Source organism: Callospermophilus lateralis, chromosome 18 (genome assembly GCF_048772815.1).
Source record: "Callospermophilus lateralis isolate mCalLat2 chromosome 18, mCalLat2.hap1, whole genome shotgun sequence".
Taxonomy (NCBI): Eukaryota; Metazoa; Chordata; class Mammalia; order Rodentia; family Sciuridae; genus Callospermophilus; species Callospermophilus lateralis.
Window position 1 is genome coordinate 32541128 of NC_135322.1, and position 21654 is coordinate 32562781.

The 21654-nt window shown below is 40.2% G+C and overlaps 1 pseudogene; it reads right to left on the bottom strand.

Moving 5' to 3' along the window:
• Positions 1-4465: 4465 nt before the first annotated feature.
• Positions 4466-20749, bottom strand: LOC143383211 (large ribosomal subunit protein bL19m pseudogene; annotated as a pseudogene).
• Positions 20750-21654: the final 905 nt, after the last annotated feature.

The following is a 21654-nucleotide window of genomic DNA, read 5'->3' on the forward strand; positions in this document are numbered from 1 at the left end:
GGGTGACAGTATTTTGTGCTAAGAAGAGCTATACTTATGGAACTGGGAAAATGCTAAGAAGATTATCAGATGAAAAATTGGGGGGTGGTTAAACCAAGAAATGAGCATATCTTCAATGGTGTGTTATTGGGAATAAAGTGTACTCTATGGGAATATTTTAAATATATACACAGGTATAATATACAGATTCCTCAAGAAGCCAGCTCTAACCATGGCTCCCTTGGAATAACTAACACCAGTCATCCTTCTTCCTGCTGTGCTGCAACCAGACAGTCTCTTGTTTAGACTGCTCTGGATACGTAGTTTGGAAGAACTCCATCTTTAATCCTTTATTTTTATTTAATATACCAATTATGGGTCTTGCTATAATGTGTTCATGGGCAGTTTTTCAGAAGTCCTGTCTCGTTGTGCAGATTAAATCAATTATGCTAATTCGATTCCATTGGTCACACAAGTGGGACAATTATTACACAGGTTCTTTGCTTCTCATGCCTGATTTGGATCTACAGCTTGTTCCAGTAATCTCTCTTCTTGTACCCCATCTCTGTCTGGATACAGAATCTGGAATTCTTCCTCTCTCCCTCCCTGAGGGATGGTAAATTTAACATTGACTCTCCGGAATGAGGACAGAATTGTTAGAATGCAAAGCTTGATTGACTACATCTTGGTCCAACGAAACCTTAGCTGGCTTTTCCAAAATGTGATTTAACATTGAGCTAGAGACAGGAGACCTGGCTTTTAGCTTTAGCTTTGACTTTGCCGGTAACTTTCCATGGTGAACTTCTGTGGATTGTATTGCCACCATCAATTTTCTTCTCACCTTCACAATAGAATCCGACATTTCCGAGCTATGAGATTTTGGTAAACTGATTCTAGCACCAGCTCTAGGGTGAGGCCCTGTTTGGCCAAAGCCAGTCTTAACCCATCTAAGTGGTTACAATGATAGGTTCAGATATGTACCATGTACCAAGGCAAGTGAATTACAGCCAATATGACTAACTTCTGAATCTTTGGTTGAATTATTGAAAGAAACGATGTCCGTGTTAGTCAGCTTTGGAGTATAGCTGGCTATTTTCCCGGATGAGAGAGAAAGGAACTGGGAGTGCAGACTTTCTCATTGTATTGTAGATGGTGGTACAAGTGAACCAGCAAAGGCCACTCTGAGGGTAATACTATTTTTAGTTGAGGCCTAAAGAATGGGGGACTATGAGGGTGGCAAAACACAGTGTGTCCTCATCCGGCAATAGGAGTTGTAAATGGAGATCTGGGGACCGATTGACTTGATGTCTGAAAGACTTAAATGTAAAAGTGGCATCTGTCCAATCTCAGGGTGCACATGCCCTCCCTGACCCACATTTGCAGTCACAAAGCAGACCCTCCCTCCTATAGGTTTATCCATTTCTGCTGGGACTGCAATTTCCTTGAGCATAGGAATTGTGTCTTCGTCAACTCAATGCCTCCACAGCACCTGGAATGTGCTTTCCCTGTGCACACTGAGTTGAATCCCAAGTGGCAGAACGAGAGGAGATGAGGGAGGTCTCCCAGGTAGGAAAGAGGATGGTGAGCTCAGTCCATTAAAAAGGTACAGGGCTGGCTGGAGTGAGGACTCAGGTGGGAGGTGAGAAGAAATGGGGCCACAAATTTATGTTTGGAGAGAGCCTCAAATGCCAAGATAAGGAATTGGGGCCATATGATACTTTTATAGAGGGGGATTAAATAATAAGGCAATCAAAGGACACATCTGTGTAGCTAAAACACACTTAGTCTCTTTGACTATCCGGGCTGTTGACAGACCATTTGGCAATGGGGAATTTGTGTGAGCTGAAAACACATTAAGCTCTGGAGACAGCTTGGGAAGTTTCTGGCTTTTGCTTTTGCTTTTGGCGACCTTCCAAGAATAATGAATTATATATTTAGGCTCATTCCCCGCAGGTGTGGACAATCAGAGTGCTAGTTTTTAAAAAAGCTAATTCATGGTGAAAATACAGCACATTTCGTTAGTAGAGTGGAACCAGAGGAAGCCAAGCCTACCATTGCTTGGGTCCCCTTAAACACACACACACACACACACACACACACACACACACACACACACAGTTTAGCGTCTCATTCTAATCCCTGTGGACACCTGGAATCTGAATAGACTGTGAATTGCTTGTTCAACGTTTTCAACATATCCAAAATCAAACCAATTTTCGCCCTCGCTCAATCATTTTAGTGACTTATGTATTTCTATTTCCCTTTGTTTTCTATATGACTGTCTTCTCAATCTTCCAGGGCTGAAGACTGAACATCATATAGGCTCCATCTGCCATTGCTGCCCCTCATCCAGTCTCCAGATTTGCCGATCTCATCAGCATCATTTTGCCCTAGATGGGGGCTCCAATAGATGGGGGCTCCAATAACTCCATGTTTGTGTTTTCATGGAGGCTCATCCAAGAACCTGTTACAATCACTGGGGGTAGCCTTCATTTTTGGAACAACTTAAAATTTACAGAAGTTTTTAAAAACATTACAAAACCCTTCTTTCCCCGACTCATTTAAGAATAAGTTGCCAAGAAGATGCCCCATAATCACAATACAACCATCAGATCCAGAAAGGTAAAATTGATACGTGATAACAATCTATTCCTGAGTCCATGCAAATTTTCCCACTTGTTCCAATATCTTTTTCAATGGAAGGATACAGTTTATTGCCATGTCTAGTTAGTATTTGTCAGTCTTTTAACAGTGCCTGTTTTTTCTTGACTTTCATAACCTCGACAAAGTTGAATATTACATATGCCTCTTACTTTGTAAAATGCTCCTCAGTTTGGTCTGGTTTATTGTTTCCTCATAGTTTGACAAATTATGCATATTTTGCAGGAAAGTCACAGAAGTGATAAGGCATGTTTCTCATTGATTGTAACTTGTCCCATTACTAACGTTAACTTTATTTAATAAGGTGATGTCTTGCTTCTTTCCTGTATAATTGATGTTTTTTTTTTTTTTGGTGGTTAATCATTTGGGACTGTGAAATACTCTATTTCTCCTTAACCTTCAAGTTATTATTTATATTAGTGTTTAATTGTGGATTCCTATTTTAGCCCAATTAGTTCTAATCTGTTACTATACCACACCATAGATTTTGATCAACAGAGCCCCTTCAAGCTGGTTCTGTACCTATGATGTGAACCAATAACCCATTACCACTTGAGCATGGCCTCACTTTCTGTCACAAGACCTAAGCTTATCTTACACTTGCCGTGCCGTGTCCCTGAAAGAAATAATTTCCATAAGGTCCCTTGGTGCCTCTCAGCAAAGAATGGTATTTAGATACCAAGAACTGGATTCTAGGTGTGCTTATTACTACTAGATTATCAGTGCTCCGGGTATTTTCAGCAGATGACCTAGGGAATACACTATTTGTACTTACTTTTTATGTCTCTATGTAAGGAAAACCACAGGTTCAGACCAGTGTCACTAGTTCTTTATACTTTTCTCCTTTTCTGCATTTGTCATTCCACTCCTTCCTCTGAAAATAAACTTGTCTTCTATGATCATAATCATATGTACGTAGTGATCAACTCTTTATGTAACCAATCTCCCATTACTACTGTCCTTGCCACCATCATGGATATCTCCCCACTGCAGTGTCTGGCACACGAGGCTGCTGCCCTGCTGTGTCCTACTGACAGGCTCCTCACTCACCTGGGGCTGACCCTGTATGCTGGGCTGTTGCCCATATGGATATGCACCTAATACAGCCTAAATGCTATCACTTCATGCTAACTAGCCCCACCCCCAAACCACAGGGGAGCTTTCTGCATCCCTCCTGGGATCCAACACATTGTGTCAAGACGTCTTTTGTGAGGGTGCCCTTTTTATCCCCACTGAGCTCTGATACCCTGTACTGGCCTTTCCCCCTGAGAGATTCCCCATCATCCCTCTTAGAATGTTACACATTTCCCCAAGGGAATGGTCTCAAGAGGTGTCCTTTCATCTCTTTCCATGTGTAAAACAAAGCTCTGAAGGTGCATTGCTACTGCTCACAGACTCTCAGATGAAAGACTATTTGAAAACCTTCTGGGAGAGAGTCACTATGTTTAATTCAACCTCTAAGACTTCCCTCATATAAGCCAAATTTATTATGTTTATCACTATTTACTGTCCATAGTTCTCCTGTAACTGACCACCTGACATTTTTCAAATGTACCTCAGTATTCTCCTGTGGGCCTTATACTATTTTGATTCTGGATCTGGAGTCCCATAGCCTGTCTACTCTAATGACACCATCCCAATTTCTTACACCTCTAACATCTGTCTTCTTTATAGTCTCAGCTCAAATGTTGCCTTTTCTATGAAAAATTTCTTGACTGCTATGTGCTCCAAATTCATATACAATTTTATAAGAAATGCTTAGCTCATTTAATGATTATGTTTTATAAATGAAATTAAATTGGTGTTAAAATAAATCCTTTGAGATTCAATATATCCTCCGCATGTAACCAACTTCATTCTCAGAATCAGGACTTTTTGATGCTTCAATTTCTTCCCTTATTGCAGCTCCGAAGTATCATATTCCTTCATCATAGCAAATCCAGGCCATGGCTGACTCCACTTCTGAGCTTCTTTTATTTGTTCTTTGGTTAAATAAAGATCAAATCTGATTCCTTTAAAATTAAAATCTGGACATTTCCAGCTTTTGGACCAGGGCTTAGCTTTCATTTTTATTTTCAGCTTATTAACAGGAAGTTCTTGGCTCCTGGCTTCATATTTAAACCCAGGCAGGGCATCTTGTAAGTATAGCAAGCTACCATTCAGTCATTTCTCTAATGTGACCACTTGGATCTAGTAGATTCAAGCCTCATAAAGTTCAAAGCAAATTACAACACCTTGCTATTCAATAATATTTATAAGGATAAAAGTAGCTCCAAGTCCTTCTCCCGATCTCTGGAAGCAAATCTCCAGAAACTGGTTGGTTTTTCCACTGGAACATGGTCACCTGTACTATCACAAAGAAACTTCCAGCATAGAACTCTGGAATGGGAGCATTTTTCTCCTTTTTCTTTCTGTATGAAATTTTGTAGGGCTTGTTCTTCCTCTTGGAAGAATGAAGTCAGGAGTTGAGAACAGTAAGCAACAGAGGCTGGCACAGGGAGCAGCACCCTGGTAGCCAGGAAGTTTCAGGTCAGGCCTACTGTGTCTCCATAACCCTTACAATGCAGGCTGCCATGACCAGTCGCCCAGATTGAGACCACCTGACATATCCAAATATCCAATACAATTTGTTGAGTGTTTCCACACACTAGGGACTACATATGACAGTTCTATGAGGCACATAAGCATATAGGTCGATGAGTCCTTGACCATCATGACTCAACCTATGATTTTTCAACTGTATAATGGTGCAAAAGTGATACTTATTTTGGATATATTTTTTTTCCCCCAAGGCTAGCAATATATAGTATGGAACTTTCTCATGATGCTGGGCAGTATGAGTGAGCTGCAGCTCCCATTCCATCATATAATCATGAGGGCAAACAATCAGAAGTCCACAGTGTATTGCATGTTACTAAGCTATGATGTTTGGTTGGTTAAGTGTATTAAAAGCATCTTTGACTTATTACATTTTTAGCTTGTTGGTATACAACCTATAGTAAGTTGAGAAGCAGCTGTATAAGCATGTAAAAACATGATCCATGTCATTGGTACTTAGGAAAATGAAAACTTATTAGAATAACTAGAATTTTAAAAACAATATTACTAAGTCCTGGCAAGGATGTAAAAAAATTCTAACATGTGTAAATGTCTATATGTATGGTGTGTGTGTGTGTGTGTGTGTGTGTGTATGTGTGTGTGTATGTGTGTGTGTGTGTGTCAGGTTTACTGAGGTATAATTTACATAAAGTAAAATTCACCATTTTTAGTGTATAATTCTATGAGTTTTGACCAATGCATATAGTCATATAACCATCAAAATGCCACTTCATAGATAACCCTCCACAAACCCAGGCACAGAAAATACTGGCCTGTTTGTGTCATATAAATGGAATCATGGAAAGAGAATTCTATTTCCTTTGAGTCTGGCTTTTGTTCACTTAGAACAATGCACTTGAGATTGACCTATATTGTAGGAACAAGTCATCATTTCATTTTATCAATGGTTCTCCATTTACCTATTGAAAAACTTTTGGGTTATTTCAAGTTTTTGATGTTTATGAATATAGTCAGTATAAACATTTATGTGTACATTTTTATTTAAACCATGCATTTTAATTTTTCTAAGAATGGATGTACTGGGTTATAAGATAGGTGATATTAAAGAATTTGTTTAATATCAAAGTAGCTGTTTTCCAAATTGATTAAATTACTTTGCATTCCCTTTATTCCTCGTTCTTTTAAAAAATTCTACCATTTTAATAAATATGTAGTGGTATCTCATTGTGGTTTTTGTTTGTATTTCCTTGAAGATATTGGTTATCTTTTCATATGTTTACTTGCTTTCCATTTATCTTCTTAGTGAATTATTTGTTCAAATATTTTATATTTCTTTGAGTTCTATGTTTCTTTATTATTGACTTTTGAGAGGTTTTATTTATGTTCTGAAAAAAAAGTCCTTCAGCTCATATTTGTCTTGCACATATTCTCTTAGTCTATGACTTGACTTGTCTTTTTTCTTGTCCTGTAAGTTTTTATTGTGTTAAAATATATAAAACATAAAATTCACCGTCTTGAATGATTCTTCCGGTTAACAGAATTTTTTTTTGAACAGCAGAAGTTCTAAATTTTTATGGAGTCCAGTTTTATCAAATGTTTCTTTTATGGTTTATAGATAATACCAGATTGGAGGTCATACTGAAAATAGAGGCAAGAACTGTGGCATTTTAATAGCAGGAGTTTGCAGTTCCATAGACAGCCATCAGAGAAGCAAGAGATTATGGGTAAAAGAAATAGAATAGAAATAGAATCTGAAAATTCCCAAGAAGAAGTAGAGACAAGCCTTTACAAAAATTAAAAATCACTAAAATCAGTCAAAAATATTGGGGTGAAAAACATATTCACAAGCCCAGAGAAGATGCATGCTTAAGAAATGTTTGAGAGGTCCAATAACTTCTAACCATCTGATCAGTAAAGATCTTTTCCTGCATGAAGCCAGTCCATAAAGTCTGTGGGAGAGGGCTATTTATTTAATAAAAGACCACAAGGCATACAAAGAAACAAGGAAATATGGCTCACTCAAAGAAACAATATGTCAACAGAAACTGACCCTAAAGACCTGCAAATCTCCAGATTACTGACAGTTTAAAATAACTGTTGATTGTTTTAAAAATGCTCAGTCAGAGTCTTCAGAGAACTGAAAAAAAAAACAGTCCTAAATTTATTTGCAAGAGTAAAAGTCCAAGAATAGCTAGAGCGATTATAATTCAAAAAAGCAATGCTCAAGGAATCACAATACCTGACTTCAAGTTATACTACAGAGCTGAAGTAACAAAATCTGCATGGTACTGGCCTAAAAACAGACACATAGACCAATGGTACAGAATAAAAGACACAGAGATAAACCTACAGTCACCTCATCCTTGACAAAGGTGCCCAAAACATCTATTGGAAACAAATACATCCTTTTAAACAGATGGTGCTGGGAAAACTGGTTATCCATATGTAGAAGGATGAAACTAAACTAAACATATTTCTCACCATGCACAAAAATCAACTCAAAATGAATCAAAGACTTTGAAATTAGACCAGAAACTATGCAACTCCTAGAAGAAAACATAGGGTCAACACTCCAGCACATAGGCACAGGCAATGTCTTTCTCAATAGTACCCCTAAAGCTCAGGAAACAATGCCAAGAGTTTGTAAGTGGGATATCATCAAATTAAAAAGCTTCTGCACAGAAAAAAAAGAAACAGAAAATAGAGTCTACAGAATGGGAGAAAATCTTTGCTAGCTACTCTCTCACAGAGGATTAATATCTAGAATATATAAAGAACTCTAAAAACTTTACACCAAAAAATCAAATAACCCAATTAATAAATGGGCAAATTAATTAAACAAACACTTTTCAAAAGAAGAAATACAAATGGCCAAAAAGTATGTGAAAAAATGTTCAATATAATAACAATTAGGGAAATGCAAATCAAAACTACACTGAGATTTTATCTCACAGCAATCAGAATGGCAGTCATCAAGAATACAAAAGATAGTAAATGCTAGAGAGGATATGGAGAAAAGGAAAACTTTTACACTATTGGTGGGATTGTAAATTAATTTAACCACTGAGGAAATCAGTATGGGATGCCTTAAAAGACTAGGCATGGAACTACCATATGACCCAGATATACCACTCCTCTGTATTTATCTTAAAGAGTTAAACTAATCATACTACAGTGATACATTCATATCCATGTTTTTAGCAGCACAATTCACAGTAGCTAAACTATAGAACTAGCCTAGGTGTCTGCTAATGGATGAGTGGTTAAAGAAAATGTGGTATATATACACAATGGAGTTTTATTCAGTCATAAAGAAAAATTAAATTATGTCATTTGCCGGAAAATGGATGGAACTAGAGGCCATTATATTAAGTGAAAAAAGTCAAATTCCAACGGTTGAGGGTAATATGTTCTTTTCTCATATGCAAAGCTAGAGAGGAAAAAGGGTAATATGTTCTTTTCTCATATGCAAAGCTAGAGAGGAAAAAGGAAAAGACGGGTGAGGGGTGAATGCATGAAAAGCAAGGGGAGATCAGTAGAGAAAAAGGCCTTAGGGTGGAAGATAGGGATGGAGGGGGGAAGTGCAAGGGAGTGATATTGGTCAAATTATGTTGTTATATTGTGTATTGTGTGCACGCAAGAATATGTAACAACAAATACCATCAGTATGTACAACTATAATGCACCAATAAAAAAAACGTGGCAAGAAAAAAAAAAGATCCTCTATTATGGGGCAGGTTGCTCAAAAAAACACACCAAGTCCCAGTTTTGCACAAATTGAAGAGTCTTTAGCTGGCCGACCAGTGACTCCTCCGACCAGTGTCTCTGCAAGGAACAGCCCCGAGCCTGAGCATTTTAGTATATTTAAAGGCAAAAACTGCAAAATCCACATCTGAGTTGATGTAGCTGCAAGCAAGCAGGTACAGAAGCTGAATTGGGCAGATAGTGAGACAATGCAATGGGTACATTGGTATTTCCCATGGGATTTTCCAGGTTGGCATGGCAGCAAGCAAGCAGAAGGGAAGTGGGTCAAAATGACCCCATTTCAGTACAAGTTAGAGAATGGTTACTAACGTCTAGAAAATCAATCTCCAATGAGGTACATTGCCCAAGAGAAATGGAAACCAAAGAGAACAATTTTACATTGTATAAGAATTGCTATTTTGTGTTGCCAAGTGTGTTGTGCTAGGTAATTATTAATGGGTTCACAGGTGGGGCTTTTCCAGGGAAGAAGCATTTCTTATATGATATGGAGTCTCAGGGTAAAACCGAGTCCGTCTGGTCATTGCCCATGTAGCCTGGCCCATAACAGCTCAGTTGGGGACAGTTTCAGTGGTACACTCCTGTAATCCCAGTGACTCCAGAAGCTGAGACAGGATGTTCGAGGTCAGCCTTGGAAAGACTTTCAGCAACTTATCAAAACCCTGTCTCAAAAGAATAAAAAGAGTGGGACTGTAACTCAGTGGTAAAGTGCCCCTGGTATCAATTCCCAGTAACCCCCCCAAGATGCTCAGTTAGATAAAAGAGAATAGCAATGAAATTAGGAAAATGATGCATGAATAGGCTAAGAATAGCAACAAAGAAAACTATAAAAAAGAACCAAACAAATTCTGGAGTTGAAAAATATAATAATTGAATTTAAGGGGTTCATTATCAGATTTAATCAAGTGAACAAAGGATTACTAAGTTTGAGGGTAAGTCATTTGAATTTATCAATCAGAAGATCAAAAGAATAAAGAATGAAGAAAAATGAAGAGAACTCACAGGAGACTATCAAGTGGTCCAATTAGGAATCATGGGAGTTCTAGAAGGAGAAGAGAAAGAGAAAGAGGAGAAATTTATTTGAAAAAATAATAGCTAAAATTTCCCCGGAGTTGAAGAAAGAAAGGGCTATAGAGATTTAAGAAGTTCAACTAGGCTAAATCTAAAAGACCTTCGTGGAGGGCTGGGGGCTGTAGCTCTGTGGCAGAGAGCTTGCCTGGCACATGTGAGGCACTGGGTTTGATCTTCAGCACCACATAAAAATAAATAAATTAAATAAAGGTATTGTGTCCATCAACGATCAAAAATATTTGAAAAAAAAAAAAAAAAGACCCACATGGAGAATCTTGACAGGAGCATTAGAGAAAACCTCAGAACATACAAGGAGCCTTCTGTAATATTATCAGCAGATTTCTCAGCAGAAACTACAGGCCAGAAGGTAGTGGGATGATATCTTCAAAATTGCTGAAAGAAGAAAAACTGTCAACCGAGAATAATCCATATGGCAAGGATGTCCTTCAAAAATGAAGGAGAAATGAAAACTTTCCCTGATAAACAAGAGCTGAAAGAGTTCATTACCTCTAGACTTGTCCTACAAGAAGCACTAATGGGAGTTCTCCAAGTTGAAACCAAAGGATGCTAACTACTTAGCAACGTGAAGCCATATGAAAATATAAAGTTTTCTGGTAAAGTTAAACAAATTGACAAACCTGTATTAAGGTAATTTTGGTGCACAAATCAACTTTTAATTCTTGTTTATATTTTTAAAGACAAAAGCATAAGAATAGTTATAAATCATACTCATAAAACTAGATGAAAAAGGAAACTACTTCAAAAAAATTCACAGCTAATTTCAAACTTCATTACAAAAGACTGAAAGTTCTTCCTCTGAACTCAGAAACAAGACAAAGATATCCACTTTTACCATTTCTATTCAACAAAGTCCTACAAGTTCTAGTCAGAGCAATAAGCAAGAAAAGGTAATCAAAAACAAATTGGATAATTCCAAGTTAGATAATTTGGAAAGGAAGAATTACTAATATCTCTGATTGCAGATGGTATAATCTTACATGTAGGAAACTCCAAAGTTTCCACAAAAACTCTGTTAAATTAATAAATAAATTCAGGAAAGTAAAAGGACACAAAGTCAACATTAACAATGAACAATATATTAACAATGAATAATATGAAAAGGAAATCATAAGACTAATTCTACTGACAATAGAATAAAACAGAAATACACCCCATATTCATGGATTGGAAGATTTAATATTAAGATGTTGATATTACCGAAAGTGACCTATAGATTTAATGTGATCTTTTTCCAAACCTCAAGACTTTTTTTTTTTGCAGAAGTGTAAAACCTATCCTAATATTCACATGGAATTATCAAGGGACTATGACTAGCCAATCTTGAAAATGAACACAGCTGAAGACTTACACTTCCTGATTTTAGATCTTACTATAACACTATAGTAATCAAAACAGTGTAGCACTGGTATAAAGGCAGTTATGTAAACCAATGGAATAAATAGAAAGCTCAGAAATAAATCCCTGCATATGTGGTCAAGTGATTTTTGAAAGTTTGCCAAGAACACTCAATGGGGAAAAGAACAGTCTTTTCAGTCAACTTTGTTGAGAAAAGTAGATATCCACATAAAAAAGAATGAAATTGGTCATTTACCTAACACCATATACAAACATTAATTCAGAATGAATTAAAAATCCTAAGTGTAAGACCAAAAAAATAAGCTTTTAGAAAAAAAAAAAAAAAAAAACGAGGGCATAAAACTTCACATTAAACTTGGCAATGATTTCTTGGATGAGATACCAAAAGCACAGGTGACAAAGGAAGCAATACACAAAAAAAAACTGGAAAAAAAATCTGTGCATCAAAATATAACAAACAGAATTTTTAAAAAGCAATCAAGAGAATGGGAGAAATATTTCCTGTAAGGGTTATTTTGAATTGTCAACTTGACCGGATTAAGAAATGCCAAAGATTAAGAGGTTTCTGGGTGTGTCGACAAGGGTGTGTCTAGGAATGATTGACATGTAGCATAGCCAACTGAAGTGGATACCCTCCCTAAGCATGGGTAGTACCATCCAATAGGATGGTGGCTTGGTTGGAATAAAGATGGAAGAACAAGGAAGCAACAACATACTCAAGCTCATTCTTCTTGAATAGGTTCTTGACTGCTGCTTCAAATTGCCTGAAGATATCAGCCTCTTGCTCCTTCACTCTTCCAAAGTGGACTCTGCCAGTGATTCTCCAGGGAGTTTCCAGAAGCCTTTGGTCTTAGACTGGGGTTGCATCCTTGATCCCTCTTAATTCTGGAGCTACAGCCTCTTGTAATGTGCAGCTACTTGTTCCTCCAGCTCTCCAGCTTGCAGACTGCCACTGTGGTCTATCCAGCTTCTGATTGTATAAACCAATCTAATAAATTCCTTTTGTAATCATACTTCCTGTTGATTCTGTCCCTCTAGAGAACCCTGATTGATACATTTCCAAATCATATATCTGAATGTAGATTAATATTCAGAATATAGAGAGAACCCCTAAAACTCAGCAACCAAAACCAAACAATAATTCAAAAACAGGCAAAGGACTTGAATAGATGGAATGTCCAAAGATTTACATGCAGTCAGTAAGCATAGGAAAAGATGCTTAATTACACTGACCATTAAGAAAAAGGAAATAAAAGCTACAGTGAGATACTACTTCACATCTGTTAACATAATTACTTTAAAAACACTGAAAATAATAAATGTGGGTGAGGATGTGGAGAAATAGGAGATCTTACGCACTGTTGGTGGAATTAAAAATGGTGCAGCAACTATGGAAAATTTGATAAGAACGTTAGATTGGAGTACCTTTGTTATGCTAATAAGGTGACTCAGTGGTGTACCCTAATTGCTTCAGGATGAGGGCTGAATCACCAAGCTGGTGATTCAAGAGTTGGGATTTTGGCTCAGATCAAATTCCTGGGAGAGGAAGAGGGCTGGAAATTGTGTTCAATCACATGGCCAGTGACTTAATTAAGTGTGCCTATGCATTGAAGCTCCAATTAAAACTATAAAAAATATAAGTTTGGTGCATCTTCTTTTTGAGTTTTCTCAAAAATAATTGAAATAAAATTAACATAGAATCCAGTAATTCCATTTCTGCATTCACAGCCAAAAGGATTGAAAGTAGAGTTTTGAAGAGATTTTTGTGTGCTCATGTTCATCTATTTCCTTACTGTTCTGGAGGCTGGAGATCCAAGATCTCGGTGCTGGCAGGACTGGCTTCTCCTTCCCTCTTTGGCTCTCAGAGTGCTGCCTTCTTGCTGTGCTCTCACCCTGTCTTCTCTCTTTGAATCTCCCTGCTATAGCCTCTTCTTCTAATAAGAGTCCTAGGTATTGGATTAGGACCCCTCCCTTATGATCTCATTTAACCTTAATTACCTCTTCAAGGGCTCTGTCTCCAAAAGCATTAGGAGTTAGGATTTCTAAAAATTATTTTTTGAGGAGACACAATTCAATCCATAACAACATATAATAGAATCATATGCATCCATAAAAGGAAAGGAAATCCTGTTACATGCTGCAAAATAGATGATTTTTAAAATTGTTCTCACTAAGTCTACAAAAAAAACCCTCCTCTTGGAGCTTAGAAATTTCTACCTCTCCTGCCACACAGCATGTTCCCCTTCTGACCACTTGCTTCCTGCCACAGGCCCCTGAATCTTTGCACCTGGCTGTATACCCTCCCTAAATGCATTCCTTCACTCCCTCTGTCAGAGCCAATCTCATCCATCCTACTGAGCCCATCCAAAGTGTTATGTTGGATGCTTCTGCTCCTATAGGAGAGTTCAGTCATCCATCCAAGTGGGAACTGAGACTGTCATGGCTCAATTAGATTTGCTGAGGCCACCTCATCTAGTGTTGGCCAAGTAAGGTATGCTTATCAATAGTGGCTCACAGGATGACTTTAGTTGGCACTTGGATTAACCTACATTTTAAAATAGATACAAATGCATTTTAACAGGGTCTAGAAAAATTACAACTGCATCTCAAAACTTCAATGTTATGGGTTGCTTTTCATGAGGCTAAGTAAAAATCAATGAGCCAACTTAACTAAAAGAAATAAATAATAACGACAGCTATTACACAGATGTGACCAAACCCCACATGACTAGAGATGGAGAGACACTGGGCTAATCTTTGGCCTCATCCTTGAGCAAAAGTGTTCATGACATTTTAAGGATGGAATTTTCCACAATTCCTTCTACTTTTCGGTCTTTGCTAGCAGGAAGGGGAGGGTGAGCTGGAGAGAGGAAATAAAAGCATCCTTAACCACATCTCCACCTGTCTTCCAAGATGCTGTCTCCGATTTTGTTTCAAGAGGGGGATGATGAGCCTCTCTCGCAGAGCCCATCAGCTGGGTCTTTCATAGCGAAGCTTGTCAGCATTTCTGGTGATTGTGTATTGTGGTATCTGCAGACAAGTAAAATGTATTCTGCAGCCCTCTCTGCTCTAGGATGTTTGTAAGATACATGTTAAAAAGATGGATCTTTGATTTGCTTTCAAGCCTCAAAGATGTGAGCTCTCTTAATAACGTTATTTATGCCTAAAGCTGACCTTACAGAATGAAGTGAGCAGGCAGAGGTGACAATGAGAAAGAACCAGGTAGCAGGGGGAGAGCATCTAGATGGGGATAGGAGGTAGTAGTGGTTTTTATATTATAGGAAGATTCTTTGCCTTACAAAAGGATTAATCACAGCACTCCTTTTAAACAGCGAGTTTCATGCATTTTAAAAGAGGATTTGATTTATAAGAAACTTTTCAGGAACACAGCTGCTGGGCAAAGCAGGCTATTTACACTGACTTGAAATCCATTTTATGAGCCAGGAGTCTGGGGTGTCAGGGGGAGTGATAAAACTCCTTTTAGTTTTTAATTGACGAGTGATATTGACTAGCACAGTTAGGAGCCCAGGTATTGGGCCTGGGCCAGCATGTTTCTGTAGTACATATGCGCGAATGTGCTGAGTGCTGGAATATTGATTCATTTATGTACCTGTTTGGCTGTTGCTGTGAAGGGCTTTGTACTTTACAGCTTCAGAGCCAAGCTGCCTTTCAGAGAAGCCTGTGTTAGAATGTACTAGGTTGTACAGCATGAATCATCTAGCTCTGTAGCCTCTGGGGAGAGGACTTGGCCTCAGACATCACTGCGAGAGGTGGACTCAAAGACAGCCGCCGTGGAGGGGAGGAACACGGTGGTGGGTGGGGCTGCTCCAATGGGAAGATGAAATCTTTGCTTTGAAAACAACTCAGGCTTTCTTTTAAGCCCTTTTCCCCTTCTAGTCAGCCTGCTAATAGTTCTCCCTCCCACTTGTCCCACTCCATTGAGTTTTTATTATCACCTCTGTCTTGCAGAAATTTCACAGGAGCCCCAGGGTCCTTAAATGATTCGCCTTTCCCCTTCTCCCTGCTGTGATGGGACAGTAGCAAAGTGTCAGGTTGAGAGAGCTTCCAGAGGAGGTGGCCATGCTGCTAAGCCTCAGTCTCCACCAGGCGCGCGCGCACACACACACACACACACACACACACAGACACACAAAGTCATTTGTTCCTCGGGTTTGAAGACCCACTTTGAATGCTTTCCATTGGATTTCATCATTGAGCTGGCAAAATAAGGGTATCACATGTAGAAAAGAGCTTCTCTTCTCAGAGGGCACAGATATGAGAAGTTCAATCATTACCAATGGCAGATGTGGACTGATCACGTCAGAAAGAGAGGAGGCAAATTTCTGGGCATTGTAGTTTTTGCATAAATAGGGGAGAAAACCCACAGAGACTGAGCTGTTTACAATAAAAACGAGAGAAAGGACAGAAGAGCACACACAGGCACGTCAGCCTGAGAGTCACCTGCAGGACCGTGTACCTGCTCAGCAGCATCTGCTTCCTTCCTTTGGCTCTTGTCACTTCCTTTAACCCAATGAAATGTGAAGAAACCTAAACATGTTTCATGCTTTGACAGTCTCTTCCTTGCCTCAGGTGATGCCCAGTGGCTTGCTGTCAACTGGGCTCTGAGAGAAAACAACAAAGATGACAACGTCAAAGGTGTTGCTGTCACAAAGCCCCTAGCTAACCTGTTGTGGACAAACAGCATGAGCAAGAGGTAAACCTTTGTACTGTCAAGCCCCCAGGTTCTAGCGGTGCTTGCTACCTGATATGCTGGTTCCTGAGTGATAAACTCTGGCTCAATTCTCAGTGGCTGCAAAGGTTAATCTTGGATTGATTTTAGATGACTAATGTTAACTTATCTTCATTTTATAACAAATGTCTGAGAAATGCTCAGGAAATCAATATAAGACATAGAATTTGGGGGAATGAAAGCACTTTTGAGATTTGTCCAACCCAGGAATTTTGCTATTGATGTTCTGCTCTATTTGCTGGTTCACATATCTCTCCATCTATCATCCCTTTCTCCACCCATCAATCTGCCTTGGGTTGCAGATTTAAGTGAGTTTTTACTGTACCACTTTTAATTGATTATCATTTATATTACTAATTTTGGCCTGGATTGGAGAGTGGTACTGTTGATTTCATGTAATTGTGAGGCTTAAATGATCTAAGGAGTATTTGAAAAGTTAAAAGCAGCACTCAAATATGTTTATCTGATAAATGTTTATTGGGAATGTGACTGGCACAGTTTTTTTGTTTGTTTGTTTGTTTGTTTTGTTTTTTGTTTTTTGAGCACCTGGGGACACAGAGATTGTTCAATGCTCTTGCATTGGAGAAACCTGGGAGCTTCACTTTAGGGACACAGTTTAGGCCTCATTTTACGGTATAGTCTTCTATAATTTTAACATGCCTCTAGGGATCACCAATGACCATCCTTTACAATGGCAGATACACAGACACTTGAACTCCTTTCTTTGCCTATTATTTTGCTCTCTTCTCGCCTCCAAGTCACTTAATTTTTTCTCGTAGTATGGACCCTGCTTTATAAGAGCACAGTTGTCCTCATACAAAAAAAAAAAAAAAAAAAAAATCATGTTAATGTGAATGCAGCTAACTCGATGCACAATAGAGTTTGAAAGAAAACAATTATCAAAAACATGACGTGGAATGGAAGGAGCTCCCCCCATCCCAGCTCTGAGTCTTCAAATGCCTTTTGTACTTTTAGGACCTGTTTTGGGGAAGTGGGGGAGAAAAACCTCTCTTTTGTCAGCCTGAATCAGGACCAAGAGCAAAGCCTTTCAGGACTAAGGGCAGAGGAGGCACCATGCTGGGTTAGTGGTATCCATGGCAACTCCCATGCCTGGTGTAGTTAATAACACTGTTTTCAGACCTCTGCTGCTCTCCTTTGGAGGTGGTGGGGGGTGAGGATGGGCTTGGTTCCCTTTTTAATTTTTGTGGCCTTTCCAGTTGATGCCTCCTGTCAGAGGCACCACTCCCTCCCTGTTATGTAACTCAGCAGGGCCAACTCCATGGGGCATGACAGGCCTTAATGGGATTTGGCGGGCTGTGAGGGCTTCGGGCAGCCTTTGGGGTTCCCCATGAGATGCAGAGCAGAGTTTGCTGCAAATAGCTCCCCCCTCACAGAGAAAAACAAAAACAGCTTTCATTTGCTTCATCACAAGGTCACCTTTGCTGGGTACCTCCTCAATCCCACCTTTTGGGGCATCTGCTTCATGGCCGCTGCATGTTGTGAATGGTCTAGATTCTGGAGTTGATCAATCTGTACTCGGATTCCAGCTCAGCCATGGAAACCTTATCTCTCCTCTCTGCACCTCAGTTTTCTCATCTTCAAAATCATAGGAATGTTAACTGGGTAAGGCCGTCTGTGTCCAATGTCTAACACAGTGTTTTGTATATGATATAATGATATTATTGGTTCTGTACAGAGGAGGTCAGTTGGGGGCTTAGGCCTGCCTTGGGGGGCCAAAGGGATTGTGATCGCTTTCGCTGTGGGTGAGGCTGATCCAGGTTGATGGGCTAATGATTCTGTGACTGTAAATAAATAAAGCTGATCAACCAACGCCTCTCTGAGTCCACCCATCCTGCAAACCTGCCCACCCTTGTTTACTTCATGTCAGGGAATGACACATCTGCCCATCTTGTTATCAAAATCAGTCCTCTCAGGGCATCTGTAACTCATCCCTTCCCTAATCAAGCCATGTTCACAAGTGGATTAATAAGCAATTCCTTCAATAAATAGAAATTGGGCTTCTAGTGTACATTAGACATGGCTCTAAGGGACTTTGAATATGTCAGTTAACAGACTAATCAAAACATCTCTACCTCCTTGAAGCTAGGAAGGAAGCAAGAAAAAAAAAATAGCACAAAAAATAGTATTTGTTAACAGCCTCTGGCCAAAGACCACCAGGAACACAGGTGTAGTAGTGCATTGTAAGGAAGGAGATGCCCCAGGGGTCTCTCTGGAATATGATCTCCTTTGTTCCAACAGTAATAAAGTGAACGTGTTTTATAACACCTGTGTTCCTGGTGGTGTTTGGCTAGAAGGCTTGACAATATGTAAGAAGATATGTGTTACAGAAAAAGCAAAGCAAAGCATAAATAAAAGGGGGCAGGTATTAGAGGTATTGTGGGGCCAATTTTCAATCTTAAATTTTACTGGGAAGGTTTAAAAAATGATGTGAAGGTGATGAGGGGAGAAGAAAGAGAATCCCAGGCAGAGGTATCAGCTGGAGGGGAGCCTCCAGGGAGGCACGACATTCTGGGAACAGCGAGGTCAGTGTGGCTGGAGTCTTCCTACCAGTAGGGTTTGGGGGTGGGGGGTGTTATCCAACAAGAGCAGGGAGGTGACAGGTCAGGTCACCAGGTCACAGGGCCTGGTGAGGAGTTTGGCTTTCATGCAGAGCAATTGCACAGTACTGAGCAGAGGGCTAACATGATCTGACGGACATTTTTACCAGGATTGCTTTGCCTGCTAAATTGAGATAAGCTGTGGGGGTGGGGCAAAAGACCACTTGCAAGGTTGTTGCACAGAACTCCCCATCTCTCTCCACCTCACTTAACTTCTCCACCTCTCTTCTCCCCACCTCACTTAACTTCAGAGAGCCCTTAGGATGAAATACAACCCCTTTAGCACAATGGGGAAAGGTCTGCCTCACCCAGACTCCTTGCCCCTCTTCCTTTCACCCAGGCACAGTTTTTGGGTCCAGAATAGATGTCCCACTGAATATCTTTGTTTTGTAAGTCTCATGTTGAGATGGCATTCCCTTCTGGAACTTGAAGATCTTCATCTCTCTGGTGAGCTGCCACCCCGAAAGCCCCTGATGTCCAATTGCTCACTGGCTGTATGTGGTTACTTATTCTCCCCCAATTTTCCAACCCTGACACTCACACAAGCGTATGTGCACACACAATTGCTATGGCAGGAAACATGCCTACTTTGTTGAATGATGTCACCGTGTGCCAAGCACCTTGCCTGGGGTGTAGCAGATGTCCACTAATTATTTAAACAAATGAATGCATTCAAGGCACCAGGCCAGCCCTTCATATATGATTTCTAAATTCCATAAAATCCTGGAAGACTCGTAAGTGATTCTCAATAGATGGGGGATGAAATGGGAGTCATCAATTTCTCTGAGCTTCAATTTTCTTCTTTGGAAAGTTGGGATGATTATAGCACCTTTAAAGAGTAGCTGGACATATTGTTATTCACTTCCTGTCTTCCTTCTGTCCATCTCAGTGGCCCCAGCCCAAGGAGGGTAATACAGAGCCCTGGGAACTCAGAATCAACTAGGGGACTTCTCCCTGTTCTGAGAAGAGGCTGATGGCCAGGATCAAGTGACTGAGCATTGAAGGTTCAAGAGATAGCCAAGGAAAGAAGTTGGAAGAAGCAGCAAGAGGCCCTGACCTTAGCAGAGAGGGTGTCACCCATGAGGCCTGGCAAGGTTGTGGTCACAATTATGAGGTGACGCTGAGTTTGGAGCACAGCTTCCAGCCTGGCGCCTAGCCTGAGGTCCACAGGGTGGGTTGGCCTGCTGCTCCACTGCAGTGCTGGACCCACGAGCTCCCATGCCTGTCCTGAGGCCTCAGTGAGTGTATTAGGGACAGAATTAACAGGAAGTATGATTATAAAAAGGGGACTTAGTAGGTTGGCTTACATGACCAGCAGCTGGATAGTCCACAATGGCCTTCTGCAGGCTAGAGAGCTGGAAGAACCAGTAGCAGCACAGTCCAAGAGGCTGAAGCCCAGAACAAAAGGGACCAATGGTGCTACCCTAGTCCAAGACTCAAGGCTTCTTGGAGGATCACTGGCAGAGTCCACTTTGGAAGAATGAAGAAGCAAGATTCTGTTATCCTCAGGCGATCAGAGCAGCAATCAAGAACAGGTTCAAGAAGAATCAAGCTTCCATCTGCTGCTGTTTCCTTGTTCTTCCAACTTTTATTCCATCCAAGCCACTATCCTATTGGATGGTGCTGCCCATACTTAGGGAGGGTCTCCACTTCAGTTGGCTATTCCACATGCCGATCATTCCTAGACACACCCTCACTGACACACCCAGAAACCCCTTAATTTTGGGCATCTCTTAATCCAATCAAGTTGACAATTCAAATTAACCATTGTAGCGAGGCTGGTGGAGTGTGTTAGGTGTGCTGCAGAATTCAGTCACCTGGTCCTTCGTCTTGCTTGTGCATCGTGGTGTGAGCTGTGCAGGCTGAGGTCCCAGAGCATCAGTGGAACATTCTGCCTGTGTCTTTCTCCATCTCCTTCACTCACCTTGGTAAACCCCTTCCCAACACTAGTGGGAAAATTCATCTTACGCATTGACGGGACTTCTGTGTTTAAAATTCTGCTTATCATTTAGGCCTGGCTCAAATTTGATCTCTTCTTGGAATCTCTTTTTTTGATTTCTCCTTTTCCATCCACCCAGGGAATTCATTTCTTCTTCTTTTATATGCCCTTAGCCTCTTGTTTGTACTCTTTAGCACTTAGACTCCCTCAGCAAGTAAAATTCATGGGTAAAGTGGTCTGGGTGTAAGGCAATAGGGAATGTAAGGAATAGGCAAGTCCCATTTTCAGTTCTTACTCACTGTGCCACGGAGGCATATGGGCTCAGTACTGCTATACCTGATAGGTTTAGGAGAAGTCAAAAATGTGGCTCTGAATGAGAAATGTTCTGTCTTCTCAATATTGTCAAAAGAAAAAAAATACCAATGGACCAAATAAACTATGCCTGGGACCAACATGTTTGTGACCTTCTTTTCATTTTTATCTCATCTAGATGGTGGGCTCCTTGAGGTGGGAGAAACAGGTATGGTACCATTTGCAAGCTGTGACTTCTTCCTCTTAGAAAAGGTTCTATTACCCAGGAATACCTGATGAGTCCCTGTCACTCTCAAGATGACAGGGTCCTCCTGTAACAAAGTCAGGTTCTGGGAGGGGCTGGTGGGGCTAATGAAAAATGTTCCTTTACAGCCCAAATGCCCTCATGAAGCCTCCAGTCATTACCCGTTTCTCAACCCAGTGCCTGGCATATCACAGGTGCCTAATAAGTGAACTTTTGCTGGCAATAGTGGCCCCTGAAAAAATCCTCTTTCCCCTGGAAGATGTAGACATGCAATTGGAGTTACTGGGAGTCTAATGTAGCAGCAGAGAAGAATAACCCATCTGGGAGAGAGGTGGACATGGAAGAAAGCAGAGCCTAAATAGGGACACTGATGAATGGCAAC